This window comes from Ambystoma mexicanum, chromosome 8 (genome assembly GCF_040938575.1).
Source record: "Ambystoma mexicanum isolate Mex_15411 chromosome 8, UKY_AmexF1_1, whole genome shotgun sequence".
Classification (NCBI taxonomy): Eukaryota; Metazoa; Chordata; class Amphibia; order Caudata; family Ambystomatidae; genus Ambystoma; species Ambystoma mexicanum.
In genome coordinates this window covers 185289054-185308463 of record NC_090929.1, presented here as the reverse complement: position 1 = coordinate 185308463, position 19410 = coordinate 185289054, and positions in this window count along the sequence as shown.

Sequence of the window (19410 nt, the reverse complement as noted above, 5' to 3'; positions counted from 1 at the left end):
GTTGGCAGAGGTACGAGAGACCATGAGGCATCTAATCACAGAATGCCCTGTTCTCCGTCCACTTCGTGAAATACATTTCGCACGACATTGCAACTATCTACAGCTTGCATCCGAAGATTTAACTTGGTCCTTAATCATAGGATCAAACTATCTCCCTTTACAGATTGCTGCTATAAACTTTCTGCAAGGTTTACATTTAGAATTGGAATCAGAATGAATCGATGCTGTGATACTTTGGTTCACTTCTCTGGCACTTAATGGTTAACCAAACCTGTGATGCGTTGGATTAACTTTGATTTTATGGTATTGCATAATTGTGCTATGTATGTTTTATATCTCTTTTCTTTTCTTTCCTTGCCTTTGTATAATGTGTATTACAAATGTTTTAAATGTGTGAATATTGATGTATTTATACTTAAATTTGTTTTGAAAGGTTGATTAATTTCAACTATAACAAATTAAATAAAAAAAAAATAAAAAAAAAAGAAAGAAGATACAAACCGATCTTAGAGGATGCAGCACCCAGTAGAAGGCAAGAGTTGTAGGAAAAAGGTCATCTTTTGTACATTCAGCCTATACCCAAGATGAACCAAGGCCATCACGTGCACAACAAATACGGTTCACAATGGATGTCCGGCCCTTATTCTGGATGAAGACTTCCTTTCTCTCTCAGAATATAGCAGCTGCCCAAGAAAAAAGGAGATAAAGTTCCTTAGTCATTTTTAGGTTCATGTGGAATCATGGCTTTACAAAAATTCTGGCTGACTTTGGTCTAGGAAATAGTCTTTCAGAAACCAGCCTTACGGGGTCGGAAAGCAATGCAAGGTGTCTTCAAACTTTACATAGAGAGGAAGTATGTAAAGGTGCCAAAGGAGTTTTGCACCAACTCAGACAACTTCCTATTGGTGGGTGCGACACCGCAGAATAATACTGCACAAGGCACTGGTAAATGCTTATGCATGTGCTCAGCCGGGAAAGACTTTGGAAGCCGGAAAGGAAGAACGTGATGTTAAGTGATTGAGACAATCAAGACAGTGGAAAAAGAAGTGGGTAGTGAGTAACCATAATACACCTGCGATCGAAGGGATTAATCTAACATAGTAAACCACACATTGGCTCCTCCAGTTCTGGCAAATGATTGGGAGTAACCTCATTGCATCCAAAGGGCTTCTAGAAACTTTTGACAACATAGCTTGCATGCAAGTTCACTGCATTAGTGAAGGCAGTGGGCCACGGTCTGTGGCAGTGCAAACTATATCGTCACCTCTACAAAAGAAGTACTTTTGGAAAAGAAACTGGGGCAACCAGGAGACAGCCGTCAAGGAGAAGAACTCTGGTCTAGCAACACACCTGACAATAATGGATAAAGTTGGCCACTATCAGACGGCCCAGATGAGAAAGATCGTCTCTCTGCAGATGATGCAAAAGCCCGCGTTAATCAGAAAACATTGTAGATAAGGGTTCTATGTCATTTCATCAACGGTTTGAATTTCAATTTTTTTTACGAGTATGTTTTAACAAAAAACTCATCGAAATTGATTTCATTGTATTTTTTCATTTTTGGGTGGCACCCCTAAACCCCCATCCCCTATTGTTTTTGACCTATTCCTGACCGCCCAACCCTCCCCTATATATTTCAATGAGTTTTTTTGGTAGCACATTGAAATTGCACCCGTCGATGAAAAAACATTATACCATAGATAAGTAGGGCCAATTACATTACCGCAGGTATTAGGTCACCATCTGCCAGAGAGTGAATCTCTTCACATCTTCCTTTATTCACCTTTTCCAAAATCTGTAATAGTAGTATTGTCTACCTATTTATTTATTTATTTATTTGGTATTTATAATGCATATATACTAATAGAAAGGGGCCAGAAATGTAGCTAAGTGGTACCACTCTATCGGTCTCATTGACATAGATTGCAACATCTTTTTTGTAGGCAATTAACCACTTGATGAAAGAGAATGTCATCATGAAGGAAGTCCAAGAAGGTTTGGTGCCTTTTTTGAGCATTTCCACTACCTGAAGGATTCCCTTAAATTGCCCCATTCTGGACTTTACATCAGTCTTTGCTGTGACCCGCCACCAGTTACTGCAGAAGAAACTAGATAATCCAGGCAGTGGCCAGGTCACTACTTGGGTCCATAGTGGGACTGGGCCATCATACTGCCACGCAAATTACAATCTGCACCGCAACAACATTGTCCCAAACATTCTCATCTCCCAAAAGAGTAAAACAGGGTTGCCTGTTGGCCCCAATATTATTTCCTCTCTTCATAAATGTTATGATATGCTATTTATTTTTAAGCCCAGCCTTTGCCCAATAGCAACTTGGTGCTAAAGTGAGGGGAGTTGGTTTGAATCAAATGAAGTTACTCTGAGTTTCTAGGGAATAGATGGCCTTTTTCGACTCAAGGAAGGAGTCAGAGATTCTGGTGGAGGCCAGTGGGACAGGGGGCAGTGCTGATACTATCAGATTAGAACAGGGTGAAGACACCCATTACCTTCGGCAGTATAGCCCTGACGGAGACAGAAAAAAGGTACTCCGAAATGGAGCGAGAGGCACTGGCAGTGCCGTGGGCCTGTAAACACTTTCATTTATACATCTTTGGAAACCCTGTAACAGTGGTAACAGATCACAAGTCTCTGCTACCCATCCTGCAAGGATCAGCGTTGTGACCTCCCCTATGGCTGGAGCGGTCGATGCTCCATTTGGATGATTATGGGGTGAAACTACAGTTCTTGGCGGGTCCTCGGAAACCGGCTGACTACTTGTCACACCATCCGCGAGTGACAGATCCAGAAGTGTGGGGTTTGGAGCAGGCTGCTGAAGAAGTGGAGAATATGGTCACTAGGCAGGCGATGCCTAAATCCATGCCGCTGCAAGAGATTGCGGATGCCACGGCCGGCAACAATGGACAGCAAAGAATCATTGAACAGCTGCAATGTGTACAACGGCAGTTGTTTCTAGTAGACCAGACACGATACACACCGGACACCAGGTAATTTCTTCAGGGGCTATGGAAAGTGAGCAAGGAACTGTCAGTGGGGACAGAAGGTGTCCTGCTGAGAGTATCCTGGATTGTGATTCCCCCAGAAAGGTTAAATCGCCGGTGTCGGAGCAACAGTAATGGCAGTGGTCGGATATTGATGTGGACAAAGTAAGGGAGGAACAGCAGGTGTAGAATGAGCAAGAGTTGGTCAGAAGAGGGCTGGTGATGTCATCAATTGAAGTAGAGGGCACAGCACTGATCCGAAACCACAAGCCAACACACAATGTGTGCCTTCCGTATGAGGCGGAGTCTTGGAAGGTGATGCACAGAAAAGGGTCCATGATACAGCCAGGCTGCCAGGGGAGCTAGTTACTATGAAATGCAGTTGGTTCCCGAGGATTTCTACTAGAAATGAACTGGAGGATCAGCCGGGCACTGAGAGAAGAGAATGGGGGAAACAGGAAACATCCATCTGTTGGACTCCATGGATGAGTGGAGAAGAGATCCGGGGGCGGGGGGGTATGTTGAAAGGAGTCTGTTGTGTCTTAGCTTTATCTGCACCCTGCTTTGTATGGACAGAATGCTGTGAGTGACTGACGTGGAATGCTGAGTGAGAGAATGTTATGTTATGAGTGGTTCCATGGATGTCAGTTGAGATGATGGGGTGACTGAGAGAGGATGCCAGTGGATGTTCCTGTCCCTATGTACTTACTTGACCTGATGTACTTGTATGATGTACCTGGAGCACAGTAAAGAAGTTGATTGCCTCTGCAATGATGTCAGTGTCATTCTTGGCCAGGGACCCAACATAACAGAGTCTCAAAGACAATGAGGGGCGGAATGTTTATTATGATGTTCCTTTCAATGTTGCTTTGATGGGGTTGGTGACGTACGTACGGACACGTGTGCGTGCTGACTTACGATTGGTCGCCAGGTCAGGAGAGGAAAAATAAAGAGTGTATTACACCTACAAAGGTCGAACTCCAGATTACTATGTCCCGTCTCCCGTGTATGTTCAGACAGGAATCCGGAGAGGCATCCGTTGTCCATGTCAGCACGAGGGACACCCAATAGTGTCTGCTGAGCGTGATAAATAAAGCTCAGCCATATTGATCCAGAATGCTCACCTGCAGGCAACAGACGCAGGCGATGCGAATTGTTTCCCGGTTTCAGCTCCTGAAGTGATCATGGAAATACTAAAAATGCAGTCAACTTTAGCATTATTTCTGACACAAATGTCCGTGTGAAAGATTAAGTGATTGATTGGCAGCTCATCGAGCAGGGCAGCACGTGCTGGACACGGAGTGAGAGAGGACGTGGGTTGAGTGATGATTGGCTGGAAGGTTTAGGAGATGGACAGCTGGGGCTGTGTGTGAGGGGGCACTTCGTAGAGCGGGAAGAAACATCACACGAATGTGTGAAAATTAAATCCCAGACTAAAGACGTTTTCTGGGTTCACTGCAGGAAGTCCTTCACCCCCACTCTTCCCCGATTATATATGGAGACTGACTTGCACTGCATTTTTCAAAGGAGGCCTATTGATGGGAGTATATGTATTTCAAACGTGCTTCTGGGCCCCTAGGGGCAGCTTCAGAACTGACAAGAATAAGAAGACAAGGCCTGCCATGACTGACAGATGAAATAGGATGCATTAAAGTGCCGAAGGATGGGTTGCCTATAGAATGATAAAACGCCTGAGCAACAAAAAGAGAGGCGGTATCTTGAGGCTGTTACCCCTCCGAGAATATCACGCTGGGGCCGTGCACCAAACAGCACACACCCCACAGCTCTAAACTCTGTCTAAGTGGACGTTCCCATACATATTTGTCTTTTCAAAACATTTAATTCATCAACAGTGGCCCCTTGACATTTGTGATTGCCTGTATGTAAAAATAAAAATGTGTTCCCAAAATGAGCGATCACATGGATTTCCGTGGTGAGATGGAGGTAGTCATTTTAGAATCAACCATTGCCACTCTGCAGCTAATGCTGCAAAGTAACAAGAACAGATCGATGACTGGAAGCCTGACGTTGTTCACGGCACATTGTGTCACTGCCCTTCACAGCCCATAGAGAGAGAGAAATTGAGCCACACAGATGTTTTATTTTAAATGATATTGTCTGCTTTGTATGGATGTTCCGTTATTGATTTTTGAACAGAGTCATAACCTGCGAGCAAAGTGCTATTATTTTCCAAGATCACAAGGCGCTACTTGCTGAAGTTAGGAAAATACACACACCCACCCCGGCGCCATCATATCAGCTGTATGTAAAATGCAACACCAGACAATACATTGCTATAGTACTCCGGTTTATATTAGCTATTGAACTTATATTTTTTGAATAAAGGGAGCGTTAATCCACTTCGTATTGCGTTTTAACTAAACCACCGACATGCTCCATGTCAAACTTGTGTTAAACAGAATCACAATTACAAAATCTAAAATGTCATATGTTTGAAGGTTTGTAAATGTTTATAGATGTTGCTTAAAAAAAATCAGCATTTTAATTTCAAGCCCCCATTCACTTGCCACTGACTTTTTGCCCAAGTCCAAAGCCTTCTACAGAATAATTCACACCAAACTCGAAACAAGAGCAGTACTACTGAGAGGTGGGACAAGAAACATTTGGTGCTGTGCCAACACATCATAAAGAAAAGATGTTACCACCGGGTAGTGGTGGTTGCACTCAACAATTATTTACATCTAATAAAGATGCCCTTAAATTGTAATTTACGCAAGAAAGGCTCTCTAAGTTGTCACCTCGGTACAAGAATTGTATTATTGCTGTGTGTCGTATTACTCTCCTTGTCAAAGTCACAACCTTGGGAGTATATTTTGACTCCTCTCTGTGGATGAAGGATCAGGACATGGCAGCTTTTCTATTTCTTCTTCCGCACACTATCAAAAGCTGCTCTGCCATATTCAGCTTTTATTTCTGATGAAAATTGCACCAAATTTGCACGTACAATAATTGGTGCTAAAAAAGACTATTGTGGCAGTCTATTGGTCGGTACATGACAGAGCAATATATCAAAACTTCAGATTGTGTAGAACAGTGCCGTGAGGATTGTGGCTTGACTTAGTCATAGAGCACATGTAATCTCAGCACGGCGAGCTCTGCACTGGTTACCGGTGAAAGGGCGCCTACATTTCAGGGTCCTTACCATCACCCATAAATACCTTTACAGTAAAAACCCTGTTTATCCTAAAGGAAGCTACATGCAAAAAAAGCACTGCGCGGCTTTGATCTAATCAGAGTAACTTGCTGTCCCTGCCCGCATAAAGTTGGAGAGGGCTGGTAAGCGCTCCTTTAGCTATCTCCGAAACCTGCTTACACGCTGCCTCCGGTCCAGCCCTATCCATAGCGATCTCACCGGGATTCACCATCTTCCACAGTGATAGACTCGACTCCCGAGGCGGGGGGGGGCGGGAGGTAGCACTGATCACGCGGGACACCATCACTGTCAGACGGCTTAGCACTACCCAGATGCCTAACTGTGACATACTCTCCATCAAACTATCCCTCTCCCACACCATCACCTTACACATAATTTAACACCCCTCACCCGGTTCACTCCTATCTTTTGAAGAAGACCTTCTGCATTTTCTCTGCTCCAACATCAATCCTACTTCAAAAATCATTATCCTTGGCGACTTCAGCCTAGGTCTTTACGATGAGGAACACACTAATGCTTCATCCTTAGCCAGCTCCCCCAATGCCCTAGGATTCATACAATGCATAGTGACCCCTACTCAGCCAAAGGTCGTATTCTATACTGACTTGCATACCTCAACTGCCTCTGTCCTCATTAACCTTGCCTGCACCTGGACTGATGGATAATGAAAAGAGCTGCTGGGCTATATCTGTTTTGTTTTTTTCTCCCCTAGCAGGTTTCTCAAACTTAGGTGGCCTCTCCGCTGGGTGTACCTAATACGCATTTACTGTTGTTCTCTAAAATGTGGTAAAACTAGGGTTTTTCTCCCCTCGCAGGTTTCTCAAACTTAGGTGGCCTCTCCACTGGGTGTACCTAATACGCATTTACTGTTGTTCTCTAAAATGTGGTAAAACTAGGGTTTTTCTCCCCTCGCAGGTTTCTCAAACTTAGGTGGCCTCTCCACTGGGTGTACCTAATACGCATTTACAGTTGTTCTCTAAAATGTGGTAAAACTAGGGTTTTTCTCCCCTCGCAGGTTTCTCAAACTTAGGTGGCCTCTCCACTGGGTGTACCTAATACGCATTTACTGTTGTTTTTCTGAAAAGTGGTAAACTTGGCCTTGCCGCTCACTTCCTGTCTTCGTGCTTTCGTATCGTCTGTCTTCCCCCCCACTTCCTCCTACTCCATGGTGCTCTCTATCTCGCCTATCTTCTCTAACTGCTTCTCTATTGACTATCCTGCTCTCCTCACTAATTCTGGCAGGAAAAAGTTTAAAAAGGTCATCCTGGTCTCCAACCCAGGCCTCCCTATCGCTGACACCTACACTAGTGCGTGCTCCAAGGAAACTCTTACTGACATCCTCTTTTTTGTGCCTTCGCCTGACCTATGGACCCTTCATATGGTCTCTGTGCTCTCTCCTTTCTCCTCTTCTCCCATTAATGGTGGCACCCGTTGGGATGTCCTCTTGGCCCCTTCCGCTCCTCTAAGGCCATCATTAATGTCTATGCTAATGGGACCGTCTTGGTCCAAGGCCCTCAGGCCAACCTTCACCTCTTTGATAGACGCTTCCCACGCCTCATCAACTTCCTTTCCTCTCCTGCTGTCCCCCCTCCTCTGTCCTCGTCTACCTTGCCTCTACCCTCCCTCCCTGCCCCCTCTCTTGCTCCTTCTTCACCTCCTTCTTCTACACCTCCGCAGGGCGTACCTCTGATCTGTACCCCTCCCCGGAAGTCCTTCAAGGATGGCAACCTTCTCCACATTGCCACTCTTAACTCTCGCTCTGCCATCAAACATTCCTCTGATATCTGTCACCTTCTTGAGGAACTGGACCTGGATGTCCTCGGTCTCACTGAGACATGGTTCACGGCCAGCTCTGTCACCAGCTTTGACACTCTCCTACCTGACGTATACAAGATCCTCTCCGTGCCCAGGCCCAACCGTGCAGGGGGGGAGGTGGCCCTTATCTTCCCTGAGTGGATTCCTGCCACTGTCACTCCTACGCAGACCTACTCCTCTTTTGAGTGTCTTGTCTGCCGACTCTCTCTCTCTCCTATCCATTCCCTTACAGTGGCTACTATCTATCGGCCACCTCTGAGTGGGCTGACCTCTCCTCCTCACTCCTGGCCTCAACCACTCAACTCCTCTTCCTTGGTGACTTCAACATCCACCTGGATGCCCCCTGTCCCCCCTCTGGACTCTTTCGAGACCTATGCGACTCTCTCTCACTCTCTATTCTCCCATCTGGGCCTACCCATTCTGCAGGGCACACTCTTGATGCTCTGATCTCTTCTGACCTTCCCCTCTCCATCCCTCTCTCCACTCCTCTCTCCTGGAGTGATCACTTTCTCCTATCCTCCCACCTCACCCTCCCTACCCCACAGTCAAAGCCACTCTCATCACTGCCACCCACCTTCTCGGTCATCCGACCCATGAAGCACGTGTCAATTGAGGCTTTCGTTGCCACCTTCTCGCCCCCCCCTCCCCCTTCGGCTGACTCCCACCCTGACACAGCCCTCTCCACGCTCCACTCTACTATATCTGATAGTCTTGATATCCTTGCCCCTGTCATGAGAATGCGCCTGAAGCCCAAAGCCAAATGCAACTCCTGGTATGACTCGGATCTCGTCACCCTAAAACGCAAGTGCAGGGTGGCAGAGAGGAAATGGCGTGCTTCATGTACATCCTCTGACAAACTGGCCTGCCGCCTGCTCCAAAGGCAATACCGTCTCTTCGTTCTCACCAAGAAGAGAGCCATTATCCAAGCCCGCATCTCTGCTGCATCTAACAACTCGGCCGAACTCTTTAAAATCTGCAAGGAGCTTGCCAACCCTACTGCAGTCTCTACCTCTCCTGTCCCCTCCCAGGCCCTCTGCACTGCACTGGCCTCTCACTTCATCTCTAAAACTCAGGACATCCTGTCCACACTCTCCTCCTATCACCTCCCTCCATCTCTTCCTGGCTCTTCCTCTGGCCCTTCTGCAGCCACACCTCCTCCCTCCTTCTCTGCCTTTCCCGTTTTTTCTGCTGACAAGGTTTCCAGAAAAGTCCGATCTATGAAAGTCTCGTCTAAACAGGTTCACCCCTGCTCCTCCAAAACTATCAAGGACCACATCGACTCCCTGGCACCTGCCCTGGCTGACTTTTGTAACCACTCCTTCGCCTCTGGAGTCTTCCCATCCCTCCTTAAGCACTCCCTTGTGCACCCTCTTCTTAAGAAACCCTCTTCCGACCCCGCCTGCCCGGCTAACTATTGCCCAATCTCCATCACTCCCTTCCTGGGCAAGCTCCTGGAGAAACTGGCCATCTCCTAGCTAGACCTCCATTCTGAATCTGTTGGTAGTCTTCATGACCATCAATCTGGCTTCAGAGCTGCCAGAAGCACGGTAACTGCTCTCCTGAACATCCGTGAGGACCTGCTCTTGAACCTCAACTCCAACACTCTGTGTGTTCTCATTCTGCTCCATCTCTCTTCTGCCTTTGACACTGTCAACCATGCCATCCTGCTCAACCGTCTCCGTGATAACCTGGGTATCACTGGTCAGGATTTGGCTTGGCTGACCTCTTTCCTTTCCAATCGACCCTCCCAGGTCCTACTGGGGTCCTTCCTCTCTGACATCTTCTTCTCTACCTGTGGTGTCCCCCAGGGATCTAATCTCTCTCCCTGGCTTTTCAACCAGTATCTGGCACTCCTTGCCCACCGCATCGCCACTCTCTGCCCCAACTTTCAGTGCTATGTGGACGATACCCAGCTCATTTTCAGGCTACCCTCGGCCTCCTCCTCTCCTTTCCTCATCTCCGACTGTCTGTCTGCTATCCAGGAATGGTGTGCCGCAAAATGACCTCTGCCTTAATGCCAGTAAGACTGAGATTCTACTCATCGGCACACCCACTCCCTCCTTCCCTGCAGCGCTCTGGCCAACCTCTCTTGGCGCGCTTCCTGCTCCTACTTGCAAGGCAAAAAATCTTGGGGTCTTCGACTCCACACTCTCCTTCTCTCCTCATATATCTGACGTCTCTAAGAAGTCACACTACCAGCTGCACCTCCTCAGAGGTATTCTTCCCTTCCTCTCCTTCCCCCAGAAGCTCACGGTCTCCAGAGCCCTGGTTCTCTCGAAGCTGGACTACTGTAACAGCCTCTATCTTAAACTGCCTGCCTCCACTCTCCGCCCTCTGCAACTCATCCAGAACAGGACTGTGAGACTTGTCCTTGGCCTCAAGCCCAGGGACCGTATCTCTCCAGGACTGAAATATCTACAATGGCTCCCTGTGGCCGCGAGGATTAAGTTCAAAACCCTCTGCATTGTCCACAAGGCCTTCTGGGGCCTGGGGCCTAAATACCTTCAACTCTCTCTTCCTAAATATCTTCCTTCCCGAGCCCTTCGCTCATCTGTCTCCAACTCCCTCAGGGTCAGCCGCTTCTCGAAGCAACGAGCTGGGGGTAGATCTCTCTCTGCGGCAGGGGCCTCCTTCTGGAACAGCCTTCCTGCCTCCCTGAAACTTGAGGAGAACCATCTTCGGTTCCGGAAGCACCTCAAAACCTTCCTCTTTGCTTCTGCTTTCTCTCTCCCTCTCCCCAGCTAAATTCTTCACTGAATCTGCACTGAACCTGCACCTGGGCCACTCTCACCGACCTCGGTCCTTGGCCCAGCCACTCTCCACTTGCACTGCCTCCCTGGCAACCCCTGCACTGCGGGACTGTCTCTGCATCCCTACACCCCCCCCCCTCCCAGCACTTGTCTGCACTTACCTTGCACTTGCCAGCAGCTGGCCCTATTTATTTATTTATTTATTTATTTTTTATTCTACTTACCCTGTTCAGCACTTCCCTGTCATGATGCCTACCTCCAAGGAGCCAGGTCCGACGCAGCAACCCCAGAGGCAGGCATCATTCCCCCCAGGGAAGTGCCAGCGGGCCCAAGCTGGGGCCCTTTGGACACAGTCCTGGCGCCTTAGGCGCCAGGCTCATGTTGGACCCCTGTCCTGGCGCCTTAGGCGCCAGGCTCATAAAGCTAGACATGTGTTCAAGTGTTTTAATGTGCACTTACCTGATGCAGACCATGCTGCTACATCCAGGCCCTCTTGAGGCCTGAATGGAACTACTTTACCTGTGGGACTACTTTCCACCTGGGTGTGGTCGGGGAAGGATACATACCTGATCGGTGGAAGGATACATACCTGGAACTTCTTCCAAAGCTATTTAAACCACGCCCGATCAGCAACTCACGCTTCGCGTTGTTCTGCTCCTCGCAGCTGGACGCTCACCGTGTCAGCTCCTGCATCTGGACTTCAGCCACGCCTGTCAGCATCCTGGGTCACCTGCAAAGGGAGATAAGAGAGAATTGGGGAGAAAGAAGACCTTACCTGCTAAAGCTGTATCACGGAGACATCACACCGACGATCCTGAAAGGGAAGACATATCATTTTTAAAAGCATTTCGCTTCGATCGCTGCAGCGCTGCATTTCACTCACCTTTCCTGGGCACCTCCATCTTCAGCAGCGATCATCCGGATCCGCAGCCACTTCCCAGAGCCTAGAGAGAAAAAGACAAGAACACAAGGTGAGAGAAGGAAGGGAATAGGAAAAGCTCAGTTTCCTTCTAAGACTTACCTGTTGGGTCATTCCCATTTCATTTCGGGTCCTGCCGCTTCCTGGCATTCCGGACCCCGGCCCCTATGGGGAAAAAAGACAAAGACATTGAATGAGCAAATGCAAAGACATTACCCGAACGCTCATCCAGAACTTTCCTGTCATTTATTGGAACTGCACGTTTCACTTCGGGTCGGCGCCATATCTCCGGCATTCCGAACCCCGGCCCCTAAGGGGAAAAAGACATAAGCGTTAGCGCTTGCTGCAATAAGACAATGAACATTATTATTAAGCTTGAACTTTTGAACTTGCAACAGAACTCTTACAGCGCCTTACCTGAATAGTCAAGCTTATTTGAACTTCCATCAAACCTCAATCCAGTGAAGTAACTGGGTTTCAACGCGCCCCTGCATCAGAAGCAGGATGGAGAACTCATCCTTCCAGACCCTAAGGTGAGACTTCACGGGGAATCATGGAAGGGTATCGTGGAGGGTTGGAAGGGAGTGGGAGGCTTGAGCATTATTCCGTCAGTAGGAAATACTCCCTTTTCACGCACAGGGGAATATTCCTACGAGCCAGAGAAGCCAGAGTAGAGGGGCCCTACCTGTCCATCTTCAGAGTCCTGCGCTTCACCATTGAAGAAGCATCAGCACTCGAAGCCAGACCTGCGCCTCCGTGGGAATCAGGTGAGCGTGACAGAACGCGAAGCCTACCCACAATTTCCCACCCGGGCGCTATGGAGACTTCCGAGACAGATCAGCTGGCCCAGCTTTTGGGGGAATTACGGGCAGAAGTGCACTCAGCCCGCCAGGAGACTAACGCTCTCAAAAGAGAACTGATCCTATCCAAGGAAAGAACAGATGACCTGGCCAAAAGGGTATTGCATGCCCAGGCAGGGCACACTCCTTTACCTAATTCCGGAGGTACTTCCACATCAATGGGTTTGAATAACCCGGCACAAATCAATCTACCTGGACACATGCCTTTGGCCCCGTCTGAACGTTTTGCGGGGGATCCCAAGAAATATGCCGTCTTTATGAACCAATGTCGTTTACACTTTCTATGCAGACCCGGGGCCTTCCCTAACGACCAGACCAAGGTAGCCTTTATACTATCTTACCTCAGTGGCAGTGCTGCCGATTGGTCTATTCCATTGGTAAATCAGGATGATCCCATTCTCCAGAATTTTCAGGGTTTCCAGGCAAGCATGGAAAGATTGTTTGCTCGACACTCTCAAGGACAGGCCCTTGATAACGAACTGCTATCCTTACGACAAGGTAATCAGGATCTCCTGTCCTACGTTGCCACCTTTAATAGACTGGTTGTGGAAACTGGATGGCCAGAAAACAAAAGGATCACATTGTTTCATCGAGGCCTGCGCGGAGAGCTTAAGGATGTTCTAGCTCAGATAGTAGATCCACCCCAGGTCTGTGCAGACTACATAGACTTGGTGGTTCAACTTGATCACAGACTTCAAAATAGAAAAGCAGATCGGTTCAAGTACGAAACCCGAGTACCGATCAAAACCCACGCCAACTTCAAGAGTACCGACGTATCCGAACCTATGCAAATCGGCGGTGTTAAAGGAACATTAACGCAGAAGGAACGAGAGAGAAGGCGGCAAATGCAACTTTGTCTGTATTGCGGGACTTCCGGTCACTTTCTTCGAAATTGTCCGGTTAAACCACCTAAGAAGGTGGTTGGAGCCACTGATAACGATTTATTGACACCTGATTCGGGAAACGACCTAGCCCGACAAGCGTAGGGGTCCGCTTGCCGAGCTTGAAAACAAATTCTTTGACCTCGCATTTTGTCATGCCAATGGTGCTCGTGGACCCAAAACAGCCTCAGCAGTTGCATGCTATAAAAGCATACATCGACAGTGGAGCTATTGGAAATTACATAGACCGTGAATTGGCTTCCAGGATTAAGCTCCCTCTCCGCCCGAAAGTAACCCAAGATGTCATTACTACAGTAGATGGAACCGAAATAGCCTCAGGGCCTGTAACGCATTCCACTGTTGAAATGACACTGGTGGGTCAGGATGGACATTGGGAAGCAATCGTGTTTCATGTGATCAAGGCCCCACAATTTCAAGTAATTCTTGGAATTCCTTGGTTAGAAACACATAATCCCAGAATTGACTGGCGAGCAAAGAAGATAAGTTTTCCTGATTGAGAACCAACTTGTTATCCAAGAAATCCAGTTATGGGTCTAGCCTCAGCAACTTCCACCCCTGTACAGCTACCGTCAGAATACCAAGAATTCCAAGACGTTTTTCAGAAGGAACAGGCTAACACGTTACCTCCCCATTGGTCTTATGATTGCCAAATCGATCTGGTACCCAATGCTCAACTACCTTGTAGTAGGATGTATGCTCTTACGGAACCTGAGAACCTGCATTTGCGTCAGTATTTAGATCAGTACCTAGCCAATGGTTTTATTCGCCCGTCCAAGTCTCCTGTCTCCTCAGCTCTGTTCTTCGTGCCGAAAAAAGAGGGCGACCTTAGAACATGTATAGACTATCGCGCCCTAAATCAAATAACGATTATCGCGCCCTAAATCAAATAACGATTAAGAATCTTTATCCTCTGCCCCTGATCCCTGAGCTTATCGACCAGATGAAAGACGCTTGTGTGTACACCAAGTTAGATCTTCGAGGAGCTTATCACCTGGTGCGTATAAAAGAAGGCGATGAATGGAAGACTGCATTCCGCACCAAATTTGGGCTCTTCGAATATCAGGTGATGCCCTTCGGTTTGTGCAATGCACCTGCCGCCTTTCAGTACTTTATGAATGATGTTCTTCGGGAACTTATCGATGTCTGTGTCATTGTTTATATTGACGACATCCTGGTGTACTCTTCTTCAGAATCCGATCACAGAAAACATGTTTGGGCAGTTCTTGAGAAATTGCGCCAGCACAGACTATTTGCAAAGCTCGAAAAATGCGTTTTTCATACCACAGAAGTTGAGTTTCTCGGATTCATCCTGACACCACAAGGAGTCCGAATGGACTCGCGAAAGGTGGACGCCATCCTCAAATGGCCATCTCCTAGCTCGGTGAAGGGAGTTCAGAGCATGCTCGGCTTCGCCAATTTCTATCGAAGATTCATCCCGGAATTTTCCCGAACAGTCCAACCCATCACAGCTCTCCTAAAGAAAAACAAACGCTTTGAATGGACTCTTGAGGCCGAACAAGCCTTTCAGGACCTGAAAACCAAATTCTCCTCTGCACCAGTATTGAAGCACCCGCACCCAGATCTCCCTTACATTGTGGAAACCGACGCATCCAGTTCGGCCATGGGAGCTGTCCTGTCGCAAAGAGACCCAGAAACTAACCAACTACACCCTGTGGCCTTTTGGTCCAGGAAATGTTCTCCTCCTGAAATCAACTACGCAATTACAGACAAAGAGTTACTGGCTATTAAATTTGATTTCAAGGCTTGGCGTCACTATCTTCTCGGGGCAAGACACACCATCACCGTAATTACGGACCACAGAAATTTACAGTATTTAAAGACGGCCAAAGCTCAATCTTCACGACAACTCTGATGGGCTCTATTCTTTGCGGAATTTGATTTTGTAATTACCTATCGCCCTGGCTGCAAGAATGGTAAAGCGGACGCCTTATCCCGGATTGGCATGGAAGAACCCAATTCGAGTTTAGAACCTGTGCCAATCATACCTGAACAAAGAATCTTAGGCCTAACTTCATTGCAAACTATTGAGGACATCCAAACGCAAGTAAAACAACTTCTAAACTCTTCAGCCTTACTGGAATGGAGTCAAAAGGGTCCTCATTACACCGTTAAGGATGATTTACCCTACTTCCAGGAGCGGTTGTTTCTGCCAAGTAAAGAATTGCAAGAACTTGTTATTGCCCATCATCATGAATCATTAATGGAAGGACACCCTGGTATCGCTAAAATGGAGGAAAAAATCAAACGCCACTTCTGGTGGCCTTCTTGGAGAAAAGACATAAAGTCTTTTGTATTGTCTTGCGGAATTTGCGCCCAAAACAAGGGTCAAAAGAAAAGGCCAGCGGCCTACTTCAACCCTTGGATATTCCACCGGCACCATGGCACACCTTGTCAATGGACTTTATAACTGACCTGCCTCCTTGTGCTGGTTACAACACTATTCTTGTAATTGTGGATCTATTCTCCAAAATGGCCCACTTTATCCCTTTAAAAGGTTTGCCTTCAGCTTCCACCTTGGCCAAGGAATTTCTGGAGAATATAGTTCGCATATATGGTTTCCCTTCCATATTAGTCTCGGATCGTGGAAGTCAATTTATCTCCCATTTTTGGAAAAAGTGTTGCCAACTAGCACAAATAGATGTGCGGTTATCCACCAGCCACCACCCCCAGACCGACGGACAAACCGAGAGAACCAATCAGACTCTCGAGCAATATCTTTGGTGCATGTTACACCAATCCGAGTTAAATTGGAAAGACATCCTTTGGATCGCAGAATATGCATACAACAATTCAGTGCATTCTGGAACCGGACAAACTCCTTTTTATACTTTGTATGGTCACCATCCTCGGACCTCTGACCTAGATCCACCTCTGACCCTGCAAATGCCCGCAGTAAATCATTTGCATTCCACAATAACCCGAGCCTTCAAAGAAGCTGCAACTCATTTACAGCAAGCCAAGAAAAAGTATAAAGAAAACGCTGATTTGCACCGAAGTAAAACTCCTCCTTACCAAGTAGGAGACCAGGCATGGCTAGCAACGAAACATTTACCCCTCAAGGGCCCGCGAACCTTCAATCCCAGATTCATCGGACCTTATCCCATCAAGGCTATAATCAATCCCGTGGCCTTTAAACTGGATTTACCGTCCAACATGCGTATTCATCCAGTTTTTCATGTATCACTTTTGAAGCCAGTACAACCAGGGACCCGACTGTCCAAGCCTCCAGACCCAGTTCAAATTGAAGGGGAATTAGAATTCGAAGTTAAAGACATTTTAGACTCCAAGGTGTTAAAGTCAAAACTCTTCTATCTTGTTGACTGGAAGGGATATGGACCTCAGGAGAGATCGTGGGAGCCTAGTAACCATGTTCACGCACCTCGATTAATACAAAGGTTCCACCGGAGATTTCCGAACAAGCCAAAACCCCCGGAGGGAACAACCTTGGGAGGGGCCTTGAGGGGGGGTACTGTCATGATGCCTACCTCCAAAGAGCCAGGTCCGACCCAGCAACCCCAGAGGCAGGCATCATCACCCCCCAGGGAAGTGCCAGCGGGCCCAAGCTGGGGCCCTTTGGACACAGTCCTGGCGCCTTAGGCGCCAGGCTCATGTTGGACCCCTGTCCTGGCGCCTTAGGCGCCAGGCTCATAAAGCTAGACATGTGTTCAAGTGTTTTAATGTGCACTTACCTGATGCAGACCATGCTGCTACATCCAGGCCCTCTTGAGGCCTGAATGGAACTACTTTACCTGTGGGACTACTTTCCACCTGGGTGTGGTCGGGGAAGGATACATACCTGATCGGTGGAAGGATACATACCTGGAACTTCTTCCAAAGCTATTTAAACCACGCCCGATCAGCAACTCACGCTTCGCGTTGTTCTGCTCCTCGCAGCTGGACGCTCACCGTGTCAGCTCCTGCATCTGGACTTCAGCCACGCCTGTCAGCATCCTGGGTCACCTGCAAAGGGAGATAAGAGAGAATTGGGGAGAAAGAAGACCTTACCTGCTAAAGCTGTATCACGGAGACATCACACCGACGATCCTGAAAGGGAAGACATATCATTTTTAAAAGCATTTCGCTTCGATCGCTGCAGCGCTGCATTTCACTCACCTTTCCTGGGCACCTCCATCTTCAGCAGCGATCATCCGGATCCGCAGCCACTTCCCAGAGCCTAGAGAGAAAAAGACAAGAACACAAGGTGAGAGAAGGAAGGGAATAGGAAAAGCTCAGTTTCCTTCTAAGACTTACCTGTTGGGTCATTCCCATTTCATTTCGGGTCCTGCCGCTTCCTGGCATTCCGGACCCCGGCCCCTATGGGGAAAAAAGACAAAGACATTGAATGAGCAAATGCAAAGACATTACCCGAACGCTCATCCAGAACTTTCCTGTCATTTATTGGAACTGCACGTTTCACTTCGGGTCGGCGCCATATCTCCGGCATTCCGAACCCCGGCCCCTAAGGGGAAAAAGACATAAGCGTTAGCGCTTGCTGCAATAAGACAATGAACATTATTATTAAGCTTGAACTTTTGAACTTGCAACAGAACTCTTACAGCGCCTTACCTGAATAGTCAAGCTTATTTGAACTTCCATCAAACCTCAATCCAGTGAAGTAACTGGGTTTCAACGCGCCCCTGCATCAGAAGCAGGATGGAGAACTCATCCTTCCAGACCCTAAGGTGAGACTTCACGGGGAATCGTGGAAGGGTATCGTGGAGGGTTGGAAGGGAGTGGGAGGCTTGAGCATTATTCCGTCAGTAGGAAATACTCCCTTTTCACGCACAGGGGAATATTCCTACGAGCCAGAGAAGCCAGAGTAGAGGGGCCCTACCTGTCCATCTTCAGAGTCCTGCGCTTCACCATTGAAGAAGCATCAGCACTCGAAGCCAGACCTGCGCCTCCGTGGGAATCAGGTGAGCGTGACAGAACGCGAAGCCTACCCACAATTTCCCACCCGGGCGCTATGGAGACTTCCGAGACAGATCAGCTGGCCCAGCTTTTGGGGGAATTACGGGCAGAAGTGCACTCAGCCCGCCAGGAGACTAACGCTCTCAAAAGAGAACTGATCCTATCCAAGGAAAGAACAGATGACCTGGCCAAAAGGGTATTGCATGCCCAGGCAGGGCACACTCCTTTACCTAATTCCGGAGGTACTTCCACATCAATGGGTTTGAATAACCCGGCACAAATCAATCTACCTGGACACATGCCTTTGGCCCCGTCTGAACGTTTTGCGGGGGATCCCAAGAAATATGCCGTCTTTATGAACCAATGTCGTTTACACTTTCTATGCAGACCCGGGGCCTTCCCTAACGACCAGACCAAGGTAGCCTTTATACTATCTTACCTCAGTGGCAGTGCTGCCGATTGGTCTATTCCATTGGTAAATCAGGATGATCCCATTCTCCAGAATTTTCAGGGTTTCCAGGCAAGCATGGAAAGATTGTTTGCTCGACACTCTCAAGGACAGGCCCTTGATAACGAACTGCTATCCTTACGACAAGGTAATCAGGATCTCCTGTCCTACGTTGCCACCTTTAATAGACTGGTTGTGGAAACTGGATGGCCAGAAAACAAAAGGATCACATTGTTTCATCGAGGCCTGCGCGGAGAGCTTAAGGATGTTCTAGCTCAGATAGTAGATCCACCCCAGGTCTGTGCAGACTACATAGACTTGGTGGTTCAACTTGATCACAGACTTCAAAATAGAAAAGCAGATCGGTTCAAGTACGAAACCCGAGTACCGATCAAAACCCACGCCAACTTCAAGAGTACCGACGTATCCGAACCTATGCAAATCGGCGGTGTTAAAGGAACATTAACGCAGAAGGAACGAGAGAGAAGGCGGCAAATGCAACTTTGTCTGTATTGCGGGACTTCCGGTCACTTTCTTCGAAATTGTCCGGTTAAACCACCTAAGAAGGTGGTTGGAGCCACTGATAACGATTTATTGACACCTGATTCG